At 37.9% G+C, this 17495-nt stretch overlaps 1 protein-coding gene across 4 annotated transcripts in view; it reads left to right on the top strand.

Annotated features, from left to right (window-relative positions):
- LOC121390418 (rap1 GTPase-activating protein 1-like) overlaps positions 1 to 17495 on the top strand; it is a 204363-nt gene that overhangs the window by 25646 nt on the left and 161222 nt on the right. Inside the window, exon 1 of one of the 4 annotated variants that reach the window (XM_041522226.1) lies at positions 11714 to 12157. The exons of the other annotated variants lie outside the window; for them this stretch is intronic. The gene's annotated coding sequence lies outside the window, so the exon portion shown is untranslated. Of the gene's footprint in view, positions 1 to 11713; positions 12158 to 17495 lie in introns of those variants that run through there. 4 annotated transcript variants of the gene reach the window in all.

Raw genomic sequence — 17495 nt, 5'->3', positions numbered from 1 at the left:
GGACATACCACAGTTTTTGATATACCAGTCATGGTGTACTGGGTTCAGTGAGAAAACCCCCAGTGGGCCCACTGACAGATATTGATCCCAGACCTACTGCACATCATGCGAGTGCTTTACCACAGGGCTACGTCCCCTGATAGAATTATAATGCAGCGGTGTTATAGAATCACTGCCTCATGACAGATATATCAAAGGCTATGCTGTCGTATCTGCAAGTAAAGTGCATATAAAAAATCCCTTGCTGCTAATGGAAAAATGTACCAGGTTTTCCCTGAAGACTACGTGTCGGAATTACCAAATGTCTAACATCCAATAGCCGATGGTTAATAAATCAATGTGCTCTAGAAACAGAATAATAGAACATTCACCCGAGGTATGACAGGTTGTGGGATCAAACCACCTTCATAGATCTTGGTCCCAGTCGGTGGGCCCATTGGGCTATTTCTGGCTCGTGGGATCAAACCTCCTTCATAGATCTTGGTCCCCGACGGTGGGCCCATTGGGCTATTTCTGGCTCGTGGGATCAAACGATCCCAATGGTGGGCCCATCTATGGATCTTGGATCCCCGTCTGTGGGCCCATTGGGCTATTTCTGGCTCATGGGATCAAACATCCCTTCATGGATCTTGGTCCCCATCGGTGGGCCCATTGGGCTATTTCTGGCTCGTGGGATCAAACATCCTTCATGGATCTTGGTCCCCGTCGGTGGACCCATTGGGCTATTTCTGGCTCGTGGGATCAAACATCCTTCATGGATCTTGGTCCCCGACGGTGGGCCCATTGGGCTATTTCTGGCTCGTGGGATCAAACATCTTTCATACGTCTTGGTGTTTTCCATTCTAACTAGTGCTCCCTTGTGTGATATACATGTAACAAAGGCCATGGTATGTGGTGTCCTGTCTGGAGAAGTGCATATAAAATATTCCTTGCAGCTTTTTAGAAGTCTGTGTAGTGACAGTGGGTTTCCTCTCTCAGACTCTTTACATACCAAGTTTCAAAATAACCATAATGTCAAACTGTCTTTGGTTTAAAGAGACAGATGCTAGTTTTTAAACACTACAACATATTTTAGACAATTACGAGCCATTTTTGATAATTAAAATCAGCTATTACTTAGATTGTATTGTTTAGATTCATCCATTGGGGGCTGTACATCTGAAGTATTTCTGGTCATCCTCGTGTTTCTTATACCATGAAAGAAAGAAATGTTTTATTTAACGATGCACTCAACACATTTTATTTACGGTTATATGGCGTCAGGCATACGGTTAAGGACCACACAGATTCTAAAAGGAAACCCGCTGTCCCAACTACATGGGCTACTCTTCCGATTAGCAGCAAGGGATCTTTTATTTGCACTTCCCACAGGCAGGATAGCACAAACCATGGCCTTTGTTGAACCAGTTATGGATCACTGGTCGGTGCAAGTGGTTTACACCTACCCATTGAGCCTTGCTCAGGGTTTGGAGTCGGTATCTGGATTTAAAATCCCATGCCTCGACTGGGATGCGAACCCAGTACCTACCAGCCTGTAGACCGATGGCCTACCACGACGCCACCGAGGCCGGTCTTATACCATGAAATGCATTTTCATATTTTTAAAAACGTACGTACCTTTGAGAAGTAACAATTATGGAGACGAGCTTTAGTCTATTTTTAAGACTATTTTCCCTTTTTTCACAATTGAAGATTCTTGTTTCACTTCATTACTGGCCTCAGTGGTGTTGTGGTTAAGCCATCGGACATAGGACTGGTAGGTACTGGGTTCGCAGCTCGCTACCTGCTCTCACCCAGAGCGAGTTTTAATAACTCAATGGGTAGGTGTAAGACCACAAAACCCTCTTCTCTCTCACTAACAACTAACAACTAACCCTCTGTCCTGGACAACAGCCCAGATAGCTGATGTGTGTGCCCAGGACAGCGTGCTTGAACCTTAATTGGATATAAGCATGAAAATCAGTTGAAATTTATTGCACCTTTAACCAAATGTTTTACAGATTTGTAATATGTACATAACCATACTTAATGTCGATTTTCAAGGGTTGAAACTAGATTCTGTGACTTTAAACCTGTCTGTGGACCCATTGGGCTATTTCTCATTCCAGCCAGTGCACCACAACTGGTGTAACAAAGGCTGTGGTATGTATTATCCTGTCTGTTGGATGGTGCATATAAAAGATCCCTTGCTGCTAATCGAAAAGAGTAGCCCATGTAGTGGCGACAGTGGGTTTCCTCTCAAACTCTGTGTGGTCCTTAACCATATGTCTGACGCCATATAACCGTAAATAAAATGTGTTGAGTGCATCGTTAAATAAAACATTTCCTTCCATCCTTCTTCCTGTGACTTTAAAAGATGCTAAATGTGCTGAGGTGTTGTTTAACAGATAATTTTCAAATATCCGTAATTTTAAATGGCTAGTAATATTCAGTGTTGGACTAGTAAATAACTACTATTGCCATGCCAGACAGGTCTTCTAGATTATGGTAGCCCCACTCCCATGGCTAGTGATATTCAGTGTTGGACTAGTAAATAACTACTATTGCCATGCCAGACAGGTCTTCTAGATTATGGTAGCCCCAATCCCATGGTTAGTGATATTCAGTGTTGGACTAGTAAATAACTACTATTGCCATGCCAGACAGGTCTTCTAGATTATGGTAGCCCCACTCCCATGGCTAGTGATATTCAGTGTTGGACTAGTAAATAACTACTATTGCCATGCCAGACAGGTCTTCTAGATTATGGTAGCCCCAATCCCATGGTTAGTGATATTCAGTGTTGGACTAGTAAATAACTACTATTGCCATGCCAGACAGGGTTTCTAGATTATGGTAGCCCCAATCCCATGGTTAGTGATATTCAGTGTTGGACTAGTAAATAACTACTATTGCCATGCCAGACATGTCTTCTAGATTATGGTAGCCCCACTCCCATGGCTAGTGATATTCAGTGTTGGGCTAGTAAATAACTACTATTGCCATGCCAGACAGGGCTTCTAGATTATGGCAGCCCCACTCCCATGGCTAGTGATATTCAATGTTGGGCTAGTAAATAACTACTATTGCCATGCCAGACAGGGTTTCTAGATTATGGCAGCCCCACTCCCATGGCTAGTGATATTCAATGTTGGACTAGTAAATAACTACTATTACCATGCCAGACAGGGCTTCTAGATTATGGCAGCCCCACTCCCATGGCTAGTGATATTCAATGTTGGGCTAGTAAATAACTACTATTGCCATGCCAGACAGGGTTTCTAGATTATGGCAGCCCCACTCCCATGGCTAGTGATATTCAATATTTTGGGCTAGTAAATAACTACCATAGCCATGCCAGATGGCTAGTGAATATTTTTGGTTAAATGTTGAAGTTAAGTCTATTTTGTAAATATGAATATCCTGCCCCATCCAACCCCCCCCCCCCCCCCCCCCCCCCCCCCCCACGGTGTTAGTGTTTTTAAGCTCTATCTAGTATCTCCCTCTTCAGGTGACATATTTGATTATTACTAATATTATTTAGTAAAACTGTTAACTTAAAGTAAAGTAGGGCTAGTGAATTTTTAGTGGCTATTAAATTTTTAAAATCACTGATCGCATGGCTTGTGAATTTTATAAAAAAAATATCTAGAAGCCCTGCATAGTTTTAAATGTGCTGAAATATCATGAAGCAAGCATTCTTTTCACTTTCTAATCCGCTGTTGTTATTTTTTGTCTTGTTCACTGTTTTTTATTAGTTGAAGATTATTCAGTATGGGTGCCGTGTCTTTTACTAATTGCTATTTTCAAAATGCTGCCCATTTTCAAACCCCCCCCCCCCCCCCCCCCCATATATCCCCAGTCAGGCCATCGATCTTATTGGAGATCAGACTCAGGATGGGCGTGTTCGAAACCCTAGTGGTATTCGAACACGTTAAACTAGTTATCTATCTATCTAATTTCTTTTTGACTGCCCAATCTAATCTTGCGACCAGATTTAATACGTAGAATTTTTTTAATTAATTATGTTAATTAGAGATGCACATCAAAATCTTTAAGGCCCACTATTTAATTTTTGGATGTAAATTTCAAAATTGTCCCCTTAATTTTTTCTGTCCCAGAGCAAGTCACTGACTATCCAGAGACAGGCCCCAGGACGGACATGCTCGAAACTCTAGTGGTATGAGCATGTAAAAATTATTCGCACTCGCACTCGCCGTGTCTAGTTCTCCGAAGACTACTCAGTGTGGGTGCTATTTGCTTGGTTCCAGTCCAGTGTTTGTATTTCACTTGAACCAATTGTTGTCAAGTATTGATTTTTATTTCTACTTTATATTAACTACAACAAGCCTGAAGCTGAGAGATCGATGTTTGTATTAAACAATTTTTCTTTATTCTAAACACTATCTAAAATTAGAAACATCTTCACAAAGAGGTCTTTTTTTTCTCTTTTTTTCACCTAAAAAAAAATCCCCCATCTTTCTAAAATGACTTGCTGTAGGCTTGCATCTGTTTACAAAATTTATTGAAAACTTATTTAGTATTAGCATGCCTGACTTTGCAATTGACAGAAAAAAAATTAATTGGAGAAAATTTCACTTAATTTGTTTTGTAGTAGTTTTTGTGTAGCAGACTATTTGAGGAGAATTTAGTTTATTTCTTTTGAATCTGTATTTAATGACATTCCAGCACATTTTAGACTTCGTCTTTCTGGTATCTAACGTGATTATTTCTTCAATTGGTTTCTTGCTGCTGATAGCAAAATGTAGCAAGTTTCTTCTAAACACTAAATGCCCCACAACTGGTATCAAAGGCCATGGCATGTGCTGTCCTGTCTTGAAAAAGTGCATATAACAGATTCTCACTGCTAATGGAAAAATATAGCAGGTTTCTTATAACGACTACATGCCCCACAACTGGTATCAAAAGCTGTGGTATGTGCTGTCTGTCTTTGGGAAAGTGCATATAAAAGATCCCTTGCTGCATTAGTAAAAAATGTAGCGGGTTTCCTCTGATAACTACGTGTCAGAATTACCAAATGTTTGACATCCAATAGCTGATGATTAATTAATATGCTCTAGTGGTGTCATTAAATAAAACAAACTTTAACTTTTTTCTGAAGACTACATGCCCCACGATGGGCATGGTATGTGCTGTCCTGCCTTTGGGAAAGTTCATATAAAAGATATCTTGCTGTCCATGGAAAAATTTATCTTTTATATTCACCATCCCACAGACGGGATAACACATACCACAGCCTTTGATATACCAGTCATAGTGCACTGGCTGAAATGAGATCATTACCTATGAGTACTAATATTAGGTATGTAAGACTTAAATTACATACTGAAATTATTTTAGTCTGCCCACCTTCACTCGCATTAATTTCATGTCGCATTTTAGTCTGTCCACCATCACTCGTTTTAATTTCATGTTGCATTTTAGTCTGTCCACCATCACTCGCATTAATTTCATATTGCATTTTAGTCTGCCCACCATTACTCGCATTAATTTCATGTCACATTTTTGTCTATCCACTGTCAATCGCATTAATTTCATGTTGCCTTCACTTGTATTAATTTAGGGACGTGTTAATTTCAGGATCTACAGTATTCATTCGATAATGCAGATGTGTGGCTTCGGGGGGCTGTTTACTAAGTATGAGTTCAGTAATTTATGGGTTCAAATACCTGACAAGATCACACAAAAAGTTCTAATTTCATTGTTCACAGCTGTACATTCTTGAAAACTAATCTTCTTAGAACAATGCTGTGATGTCACACGGGTGGATTAGACGAATGTAAAACCACTATATCACCTTTAAGTATCTGAACTAACTGGTAGGGTGGAGCCTCGTGTTTGCGGTCATTTGAGTTATTTCATATCACCCGAGCATGGCAGAGGTGAGATGTATGAATCTGTAGTGAAAATTATCCCCCTTGTTAGGTCATAAACTTGGAGAAGACACACCCATAGTTAACTGCACCAATGAACACTGACATACCAAATGAAAGGAATGGGGTTTGATTATTATTATAATATACCGGTATATATATAAATATATATAATTAAACCTGTTTTAAGCAGCCACCAAAGGGAGTATCAAAATTAAGAGGCCTTTTAACACCAGTGGCTGCTGAATGAAAATGAGGTCTCTTAACACAAATGCCTGCTAAATACAGGTTTGTTTGTAATATATTAGATGATTTGGGAGAATAAAAATTAGTTCTCTTAAAACAGGTGTTTGCTTAATACAGATAAGTTTGTAATATATTAGGTGATTTGGGAGAATAAAAATGAGGTTTCTTAACACAGGTGGCTGCTTTATACAGGTGGCTGCTAGAGCAAGTTTCTGCAGTTGTTAAGATGTTGCCAACTAACAGACATATTTTAACGATTGTAATTTTATATTAAATATATCTTTTTGTATAAAATATTAATGGCTGTATATTAAATATGTTTCTGATACATCCTATATGTAGGTCAAACTCCATTTTATCTCCTAATATATATTTTTCTTAACAGACCAAATCCAGTTTGAGCTACTTACAAATATTATGACAATCAGAAACAAATTGAATATACAGACACTGATGTTCTAAACAAGAAAATATATTTACTCTGTAATTTTAATCTTTAAAAGATTTTATTAGTCGCAATCATCTTACAATGCTGACAACTCAACACAGTCCCTTTAAGAAGATACTTTCAGACTGTCAATCAAGCTAAATCAAATAGTCTTCAAAGACTGTGACCACACGTTCAGTATGTAAAGAAAAATAGTAACATATGTCAGACATTTTGTTTGAAACTGTATATGACCACCTCATGTGACCTGTGTGTATCAGATGATAATGTTTTATGCAACCGAATCCTTTCATTGCTTTCATGCAGGAACACTTAATCCTACCCTGGGATTCAGTCCATAATTGGTATTTTAAAAATGTGCCGAGACGAAATTAAACAAAAGACCCTTTTCCTTTTAACACTTTTAAAGATTATCTTTTAGAGCAAACATCCATCCATCCATCCATCCAAAACCCACCTACCGAAAACCCACTCACTCACTCACCCACCCACCCACTCACTCAAACTTGTACACACCCACCCACCCACTCACTCACTCACTCACTCACCCACTTACCCACTCGCTTACTCACTCAAACCCACTCACTCACTTGTATACTTGTTTTTCTAAATATTTCATTCATTTATTCACTCGTTCATACATTCATTCATTCATTCATTCATTCACTTCATTTTCATATTTTCCTTGGTTTGACACCCTGTGGCTGATGTATTTTCCGTGCTAGAGTCCTTAAACGTCCAGTAAGTGAATGAGTGAATAAGTGAATGAAAATATTAATAAATATGATGCGAGAGAGAATGGATGAATGAATGAATGAATGAATTTTTTCACTCCCTTATTCATTCATTCATTCATTCATTCATTTCATTCATTCATTCATTCATCCATTCTCTCTCGCATCATATTTATTAATATTTTCATTCACTTATTCACTCATTCACTTACTCATTCACTCATTCATTCATTCATTCATTCATTCATTCATTCATTCATTCATTCATTCATTCATTCATTTATTCATTTATTCATTCATTCCTATCTATCAATTCGAAGCCACCGAATGATGTAGCCAGTGGTGAGATAGTCCTGATAGACAACAAAGGATGTGTGATTGTAACAGACACACAATACTATGCAAGGGACTCACACAATATTCACTGTAATTAGCCACATTGTGTTTTCTCCATTCCTAGGGCTCTAATGGCTTCTCAAAGTCTGTCTTCTATTTTTTTGCTTCTTCTTTCAAAATGGAATCATTTGGAATTTTAATGGACGTGTTGATATTTCATTAGTCATTTTCTGAAGCTGCCTCTGTGCAAGGATGTATTAACTTGTCACGATAATAGAGCTCTCACAGTTTTTAACTCCCCTGTGTTATGGACTAGGTTGAAGGAGGGGGGGGGGGGGATAGGGTGGCAGGGAACGTATTCATTACACAAGTGTTGGGGCAGAACATAGCCCAGTGGTAAAGTGTTTACTTGATACGTGGTCGGTCTGGGATCGATCCCCGTCGGTGGACCCATTGGGCTATTTCTCGCCCAAACCCAGTGCTCCACAACTGGTGTAACAAAGGCCATGGTATGTACTATCCTGTCTGTGGGATGGTGCATATAAAAGATCCCTTGCTGCTAATCGGAAAAAAGTAGCCCATGAAGTGGCGACATCGGGTTTCCTCTCTCAATATCTGTGTGGTCCTTAACCGTATGTCTCACACCATATAACCGTAAAAAAAATGTGTTGAGTGCGTCGTTAAATAAAACATTTCCTTCCTGATGCCATATAACCATAAATAAAATGTGTTGAGTGCATTGTTAAATAAAACATTTCTTTTTTCCTTACTTCACTATGCAAGTTTCAGAGATCCCTACACAATTTTAAAGCATTAAACAGTAGCTGCTAATCAATAGACTAGAAATTTCATTAATCAATATTTTGAACACAAAATGTTCCCAGGGTGAGTATCAGTAGAGTTCTCAAGGGCAGTACATACAATATAGCTCAGTAGTAGACACTGTCATAGTCAGGGGCGGGATTTAGCTCAGTGGGTTGAGTGCTCGCTTGAGGTGCTTGTATCACAGGATCAAACAACCTTGGTGGATCCATTCAACTGATTGGTTTTTTTTTCTTGTTCCAACCAGTGCACCACAAAGGCTGTGGTCAAAGGCTGTGGTATGTGCTTTCCTGTCTGTGGGAAAGTGCATATAAAAGATCCCTTGCCGCGTTAGGAAAAAATGTAACAGGTTTCCTCTAATGACTACGTGTCACAATTACCAAATGTTTGACATCCAATAGCCAATGATTAATTAATCAATATGCTCTAGTGGTGTCGTTAAACAAAACAAACTTGTTTCTTTCTTTTTTTCTCATTGAGTAATTGTTAGATTTCACCTTATTTGATGGTGGGTAATAAATAAAATACCACACTCATTTTCACTAGATAACATTTATATGCAACTTGTGAACTTCCCATGGTATCTGACCTCACTTTCGTTTGGTCGGATACCATGGGGAGTTTTCTCATTTCGAAACATTGTATCTAATCTTGTGTAGTATTCTATATATTTGAACCAACCTTTAAAAACATTTCTTTACTGTCATCCTAATGACTCATAAATATATATACCACATCTCGTATTTCATTTCAGCTGTATATTTCTTTCTTTCTCTCTTGTTTTTTAACTCACTGGCCTATTACATAACTCGTGAGTCAGCTTAAGGTGCAGTAAATTACTTTTTTAAGCAAACGTTTATGTTGTTTAATGACAACAGAGCACATAGATTTGATTAATCATCGGCTGCTGGATTTCAAACACTTGGTCATTCTGACATATAGTCTTGGAGGAAACTCACTATGTGTTTTCATTAGCAATAAGTGTGGGATGTAGCCCAGTGGTAAAGCGCTCGCTTCATGCGTGGCCAGTCTGAGATTGATCCTCATCTGTGGGCCCATTTGGTTATATCTCGTTCCAGCCAGTGCACCACGAGTGGTATATCAAAGGCCGTGGTATGTGCTATCCTGTCTGTGGGATTGTGCATATAAAAGATCCCTTGGTGCTAATTGAAAAGAGGCATGAGTAGCAACAGTGGGTTTCCTCTCTCAATATCTGTGTGTTCCTTAACCATATGTCTGACGCCATATAACTGTAAATAAAATGTGTTGAGTGCGTCGTTAAATAAAACATTTCCTTCCTTCCTTCCTTCCTTCATCGGCTATTGGATTTCAAACATTTGGTCATTGTGACATATAGTCTTGGAGGAAACTCACTTTGTATTTTCATTAACAGTGATTCTCGCTCTAGCCAGTGCACCACGACAGGTACATCAAAGTCCATGGTATGTGCTATCCTGTCTGGGATGGTGCATATAAAAGATCCCTTGCTGCTAATTGAAAAGAGTAGCCAATAAAGTGGCGACAGCGGGTTTCCTCCCTCAATATTTGTGTGGTCCTTAACCATATGTCTGACACCATATAACCATAAATAAAATGTGTTGAGTGTGTCATTAAATAAACCATTTCCTTTCATTAGCAGTGTGGGATCTTTTATATATTATCTTTCCAACAGACATGACAACACATACCACAGCTTTTAATATACTAGCTATAGGACACTGAGCTTTTAATATACTAGCTATAGGACACTGGTTTGGACAAGACAAATCCAATCAGTAGTAACAGTAGGGATATAACTCGATATTGGTATAGGTATATTAGTTGTAATAAGAAAAACCTGTATAGTTATACTAGAGGTGTAGTTACAGTAATGGTAGTAGAATGAGTTGTAGTATATTCACACATGCAGTCAATTGTCCTGCCAGGCCAGCGAACATGTTGATATTACCTTTCCGTATAGTTCAACTAACCATCTCTGCGGCAAGCCAAGGTTTATTCTTAAATGTGAGTGGAAATCCTGTGTTTTTAATAGAAAACTTCCCAAGGTTTACTTTTCCTGCTCTGTGGTTGTGGCCATACTGCTTTAATTAGCCCTGGCGGTGTTTTCCAGCTGTAGAGAGAAACAGCGAGAGAGAACAAGAGAGAAAGCAAGAGAGAGAACGCAAGAGAGAGAACAAGAGAGAGAACAAGAGAGAGAGAAATTGAGAAAGAGAGAGAGGAGAAAGTTAAGAGGTATAGTCATATAGTCTGTACTAGTACTGCACTGAGGTGTTTCTTAGTTGTAGAGAGAAAAAGACGATGAGTTAGAAAGAGAGAAATGTAGGTGTACAGTAATGTGTCTATACTGTACAGACTTGTTTCTTGCTGTAGAGAGAAACAGATAGAGGTATTGTTGTGCTGTAGTGCTTTTACTGTACCAAACTGTTTCTGGCTGTAGACGGTTAAAGAGAAATGTGGTTGTACTGTAATATCTATACTGTATAAAGTTATTTCTTGCTGTAGAAAAGAGTGATAGTAAGAGAGTGAGAGAGAGAGGGAGACAGAGTGAGAGGGAGAGAGAGTTAGAGAGAAAAGTGGTTGTACTGTTGTTTCTATACTGTACCTAGTAATTTCATGTTGAAGAAAGACAGAGACAGAGACAGAGACAGAGACAGAGACAGAGAGAGAGAGAGAGAGAGAGAGAGAGAGAGAGAGAGAGAGAGAGAGAGAGAGAGAGAGAGAGAGAGAGAGAGAGAGAGAGAGAGTGAGAGAGAGTGTGAGAGTGAGAGAGAGAGAGAGAGTGAGAGACAGACAGAGAGAGTGAGAGAGAGTGAGAGAGAGAGAGAGAGAGAGAGAGAGAGAGAGTGAGAGACAGAGAGTGAGAGAGAGAGAGAGAGAGAGAGAGAGAGTGTGTGTTAAATAGAAATGGGGTTGTACTAAATATCTATACTCCACTGAGTTATTTCTTACTGTAGAGAAACAGAGAGAGAGATAGGAACTAGAGATAAAATTAATGTGGTTGTACTGTACTGTTTATACTGTACAGTTATTTCATGCTGTAGAGAGTATCTCTCTCTCTCTCTCTCTCTCTCTATCTCTCTCACACACACACACATGCACACGCACACGCACAGACAGACAGATAGAGACAGAGAGTAGAACAAAAATGTGGTTGTACTGTAGTGTCTATACTGCACCAAGTTATTTTGTGCTGTAGAGAGTATCACACACACACACAGAGAGAGAGAGTTAGAAAGCGAGAGGTGCAGTCAGTTGTGTATAGTCGACACTGCACCGAGTTGCCTCACAATCACTGCCTCGAAGAACTTCAACCCACGTGGTCCGGTCCAGCGCCAATACTGATCACCATCACGGACCTTCAGACCAATTGTGCGTCCACCTTGAGGCTCAAGTACCAATCATGGCAAGTTCAAACCGGTCTGTCGGCGTGTGGGGATTGGTGTAATTTACCCATTTACAGATAATTAACTTGCGTTTCTCTGTGGGCAATCTTTCGAAGGGTCCTATTGGAAGCGGATTATCAAGAGAGATTCCGAGCCAGGCTTTCTTTGTAGTGTGTTTTTCTTCTTCTCTCTTTCTCTGATCATCATGATGGTGGTGGTGATGTAGAGATTTAGTAGCTGTTCCCGGCAAGTAGCTGCTGACAGAATATGTTATCTGCTTGTCAGCGTTATATGGATTTTTAATTCTACCAGCAGGTAAGTGTTAAATAATTGGAATTTTTGCTTGCTAGAATACAGTTGTGAGTGTTAATACTGAGTAGCTTTACAGTTGTATTTTAAACAAAACACATGTTAATACTGAACTTTAGGATTGATTTTTTGACAAATATATATTGATACTAACATGTTGATTTGGTTTTGTGGTTGCCAGAATTAAATGGATTTTTAATTCTACCAGTAGCTAAGTGTTAAATCTTTGGTGTTTTTTCTTGCTTTATAGTTGTTTCAAACAGTTGTATTTTAAACAAAATACATGTTAATACTGAACTTCAGGATTGATTTTTTAACAAATATATATTGATACTAACATGATGATTTCGTTTCATGATTGTCAGAATTAAATGGATTTTTAATTCTACCAGTAGCTAAGTGTTAAATCTTTGGTATTTATGGTTGTTTTATGGTTGTTTCAAACAGATACATGTTAATACTAGTACCTAATGATTGATTTTTTTTATAACAAATATGTATTGAGATTAATATGATGATTTGGTTTTGTGGTTGTCAAAATTACAGGATAGTTAATTGTAGTAGTAGGTAAGATGTATTGCTTTGGTTATTTTCTCTTGCTTTCAAACAAATATATATGTGAACACTGACATTATAATATTAGTTCAGTGGTGAAAGTTATGGATATTTAAAAGTGGCATTAGATAATTTTATTATCTATCATTTTTCTTTAATTAGGATTGTGGTACAGATCATCAAAATTACTTTAATTCTATCTTAGATTTACCAAAACTGATGCAAAAAGTTGTATGTAATGTCTGGACTAATGATTTTGTTTTTAGAAAAAGCTATAATGGCCAAAAATATTTTTCACCACCTACGTAAAAACTAGGTTGAGTGGCTTTAAGCACTCTGGCCCCAGACTGGTTTTGTGATTGTGCTCCAAAGAGGCACTTGTGGTTGTAAAATAGCTGTCCTCTTCTTTACACTTGTCAGACTGTTAAAAACCTACAATAAAGAAAAGGAAGGACTAGTTGGTTATCAACACCTGAGCACAATTTAAACTAAGGTTGTTTGGTAACTTACATATAGTTATTTTGATATTTCTCCATTGTCTTCTGAGAGAGAGGGAGAGGGAGAGAGGGAGTGGGGGGGGGGGGGGGGCCTTCACCTGTCATATAGGATATGTGTACTAATGAAGCAGCAAGGAATTTTTTATATGTACTTTTGATAGACTGGACAGCAAATGTGGGTTAGTGGGTTAGTTGTTAGTGGTTAGTGGGAGAGAACAGGGTGTCAGTGGTCTTACACCTACCCAATGAGTGGGAGCCGGTACCAGGCTGTTAACCCTGTACCTACCAGCCTTATGTCCGATGGTCTAACTACAACATCACCAAGGCCCATGTGTGTTCTAAAGAGGACCACTTGTAGATGTAGAATGGTTGTTCTGTAGTTCTGAACTGTGAGACTGTTTGTTGGCTGCAGTAGGTAAGTTTTATCACCACGGAGGTTAGCACTATCTGTGTGAGCAGTGTTTATTTGTGTGAAGTGTTGTTCCCAGACTCCAGCTTTTGTTGTTGTCTGGTGTGCGCTGATTTATTCCTCGTCTAGCAGAAACAGCCAGGTGAAATTATCGGGAAAAACATTAGAAACTGCACAACACTTAAGGCTGATCCAGAAATTATATGGGGAGTGGAATACACCAACAAAATATTAGATTAGGAAGAATATACTGTGAATTACAGAATACTTAGGAGTGATTGAGATGTTATGAGGAGAGTGGTATATAAAAAATATATTATAAGGAAAGATACTGTGAACTACAGAATACTTAGTAATTGAGATGTTTTGAGGGGAGTGGTATATAAAAAATATATTATAAGGAAGGATACTGTGAACTACAGAATACTTAGTAATTGAGATGTTATGAGGAGAGTGGTATATAAAAATATATATTATAAGGAAGGATACTGTGAACTACAGAATACTTAGTAATTGAGATGTTTTGAGGAGAGGTGTATATAAAAAATATATTATAAGGAAGGATACTGTGAGCTACAGAATACTTAGTAATTGAGATGTTATGAGGAGAGTGGTATATAAAATATATATTATAAGGAAGGATACTGTGAACTACAGAATACTTAGTGATATCAAAATATTATGAGGAGAGTGGAATACTAAAAACAAAATATTAAGAAAAACACTTGAGGATAATCTAGAAATTATGAGGTTGGAATACCCAAAACAAATTATCATTATTAAAGACCAACTAGGGCCATATTTATTTTGTAAACATGTTACAAAGGCCAAATAAAGACATAGGGACTATACCCGGTATTTATCTCTTAACATGATGAAATGGCTAGATAAAGACCAACATGGGCCATATGTATTTCTTAACATGATGAAATGGCTAGATAAAGACCAACATGGGCCATATGTATTTCTTAACATGATGAAATGGCTAGATAAAGACCAACATGGGCCATATGTATTTCTTAACATGATGAAATGGCTAGATAAAGACCAACATGGGCCATATGTATTTCTTAACATGATGAAATGGCCAAATAAAGACCAACAATGTCTTGACATATTGAAGTGGCCAAATAAAGACATACATGGGCCATATTTATTTATTTACATATTGTTGAAATAGCTAAATAAAGACATACATGGGCCATATTTATTTATTTACATATTGTTGAAATAGCCAAATAAAGACATACATGGGCCATATTTATTTATTTACATATTGTTGAAATAGCCAAATAAAGACATACAGGGGTCATATTTATTTATTTACATATTGTTGAAATAGCTAAATAAAGACATACATGGGCCATATTTATTTCTTAACATGTTGAAATGGCTAGATAAAGACCAACGTGGGCCATATTTATTTCTTAACATATTAAAATGGCCAAATAAAGCTGTATAGGGGCACATTTATTTGTGTTTCTGTCAGTGGGTTACATGAGAATGTCTTGTTTTCCCAAGCTGGTGTACAGGTGTTGGACATAACAGGCGAGAGAGAAGTGGAACTCTATACCGAGGGAACACCGCTTATCTGTAACAATTTAACACCACCAGTCATGCTTGAGGAGACCTTTTAAAAACCAGTGCAGTTTTCTTATCAGTCCAGTTTGTTTTCACATACACGACAATTAACACTTGAAGAGCTCAAGCTTTTTACATATCTGCACAGAAGGTTGATAGCTGTACGTTTGCTTCTGAATGTACAGGAAAGCAAAGTAAAGAATGTTTTTACATATCTGCACAGTAGGTTGATAGCTGTACGTTGGCTTCTGAATGTACAGGAAAGCAAAGTAAAGAATGTTTTTACATATCTGCACAGTAGGTTGATAGCTGTACGTTGGCTTCTGAATGTACAGGAAAGCAAAGTAAAGAATGTTTTTACATATCTGCACAGTAGGTTGATAGCTGTACGTTTGCTTCTGAATGTACAGGAAAGCAAAGTAAAGAATGTTTTTACATATCTGCACAGTAGGTTGATAGCTGTACGTTGGCTTCTGAATGTACAGGAAAGAAAAGTAAAGAATGGTTTTTAATGACACCATAACCCCTGCCCATCGGTTGGCTCATTGGGCTATTTCTCACTCCAGCCAGTGCACCACAACTGGTATATCAAATGCCGTGGTATGTGTTATCCTGTCTGTGGGATATTGCATATAAAAGATCCCTTGCTGTTAATCGAAAAAAGTAGTCCATAAAGTGGCGACAGTGGGTTTCCTCTCTCAATATCTGTGTGGTCCTTAAACATATGTTTGACGCCATATAACCGTAAATAAAATGTGTTGAGTGCGTCGTTAAATAAAACATTTCTTTTTTTTCCTTTCTTCCTTCCATAACCCCTGCAATTGCCAAGGCAATCAGCAGAGTTGTGAAGATCGCCATGGAGATTTTAACAACACTTTTTTTGCTGTAGACTATATTCAATTTGTTTTTTCATGGTATGTTTTTTTTATCTTAGGCATTTTCTTAACTGCAGGGGTTGCATCTGAACACAATTTTTTTAAACTACAGTCTGTGGGATGCATGGTGCATATAAAAGATCTCTTGCATCTAATGGAAGAATGTAACAGGTTTCCTCTCTAAGACCATATGTCAAACTTACCAACTCGTTCCAGCCTGTGCTCCACAACTGGTGTAACAAAGGCAGTGGTATGTACTATCCTGTCTGTGGGATGGTGCATATAAAAGATCCCTTGCTGCTAATCGAAAAGAGTAGCCCATGAAGTGGCGACAGCAGGTTTCCTTTCTCAATATCTGTGTGGTCCTTAACCATATAACATTAAATAAAATGTGTTGAGTGTGTCATTAAATATTAAAATAAAAAACTGCAACAAACTTACCAAATGTTTGACATTTGATTAAAAATCATTGTGCTTTATAGTGGTGTTGTTAAACAAAATAAACTTTATACTCAGTTGGGGTTTTTCACAGCATGTTTTGTTACAATAGACATTTTTTTAACTGCAGGGTTAGCTTCACAACATGGTTTTAATGTGCAGTCTCTAGTATATATTTAATATTTAAACATTTAGAATAAATCATTAATCTTTGTTTTCTTCCTATGATGTACCATAATTTGATTTCCTTTAGATCTTATTCGGTTGACATATTACTGAAGCTATTGAAACAGAAAATTTGAAACTCTACCCTTGAAAAAAATTTGGTTGGATTCCCAATGGGATCCCATTGTAAATCCCAATGTAATGCCACTGGGATATTTGGTCAGGATTCTGCTGGGATGCCACTTAGATTCCGCTGGCATTCCACTGGGATCCCAACCAAATACTCCACTGGGATCCCAAGACGAATCCCACTGGGATCCCAAGACGAATCCCACTGGGATCCCAAGACGAATCCCACTGGGATCTCAGGTTTTATAAAACCACTGATATTTGTGGGCTAATCAGAAAGTACAGTAGGATTATTTCTGTTAGAATTTCAACTGATTTGTTAGGTTTTTAAAAACAAATTAGTTGATATTTAGTAAACTTAAACATTTTATAGCCAAGACCAGCTCTTGATGTCATTAGGTAACCTAGCAACAAGAATACTTAGAGGTTCTAACATAGATTGCATAATTAGTGATATTTCAGCAGCTATTAATATGCCTGAATGTAGCCTAATTAAAGAATATCGTATACCTAACATGATTCAATATTTAATGAACTTCATTGTAATAATTAACTTGTCAAATTTATTTTCATGATGTTGTCACAAAAATCTTGAGGGTTTTTTTTTTACTTAAGTTATGAAATATATTTTGACTTGGAAAGTATGCACCTGGTAAAATGCTGGTTTTACTGCGAGACCCCAGATTTTAGCACAG

The sequence above is a fragment of the Gigantopelta aegis genome, chromosome 15, assembly GCF_016097555.1.
Source record: "Gigantopelta aegis isolate Gae_Host chromosome 15, Gae_host_genome, whole genome shotgun sequence".
Classification (NCBI taxonomy): Eukaryota; Metazoa; Mollusca; class Gastropoda; order Neomphalida; family Peltospiridae; genus Gigantopelta; species Gigantopelta aegis.
This window is presented reverse-complemented; position numbering and strand designations above follow the sequence as displayed.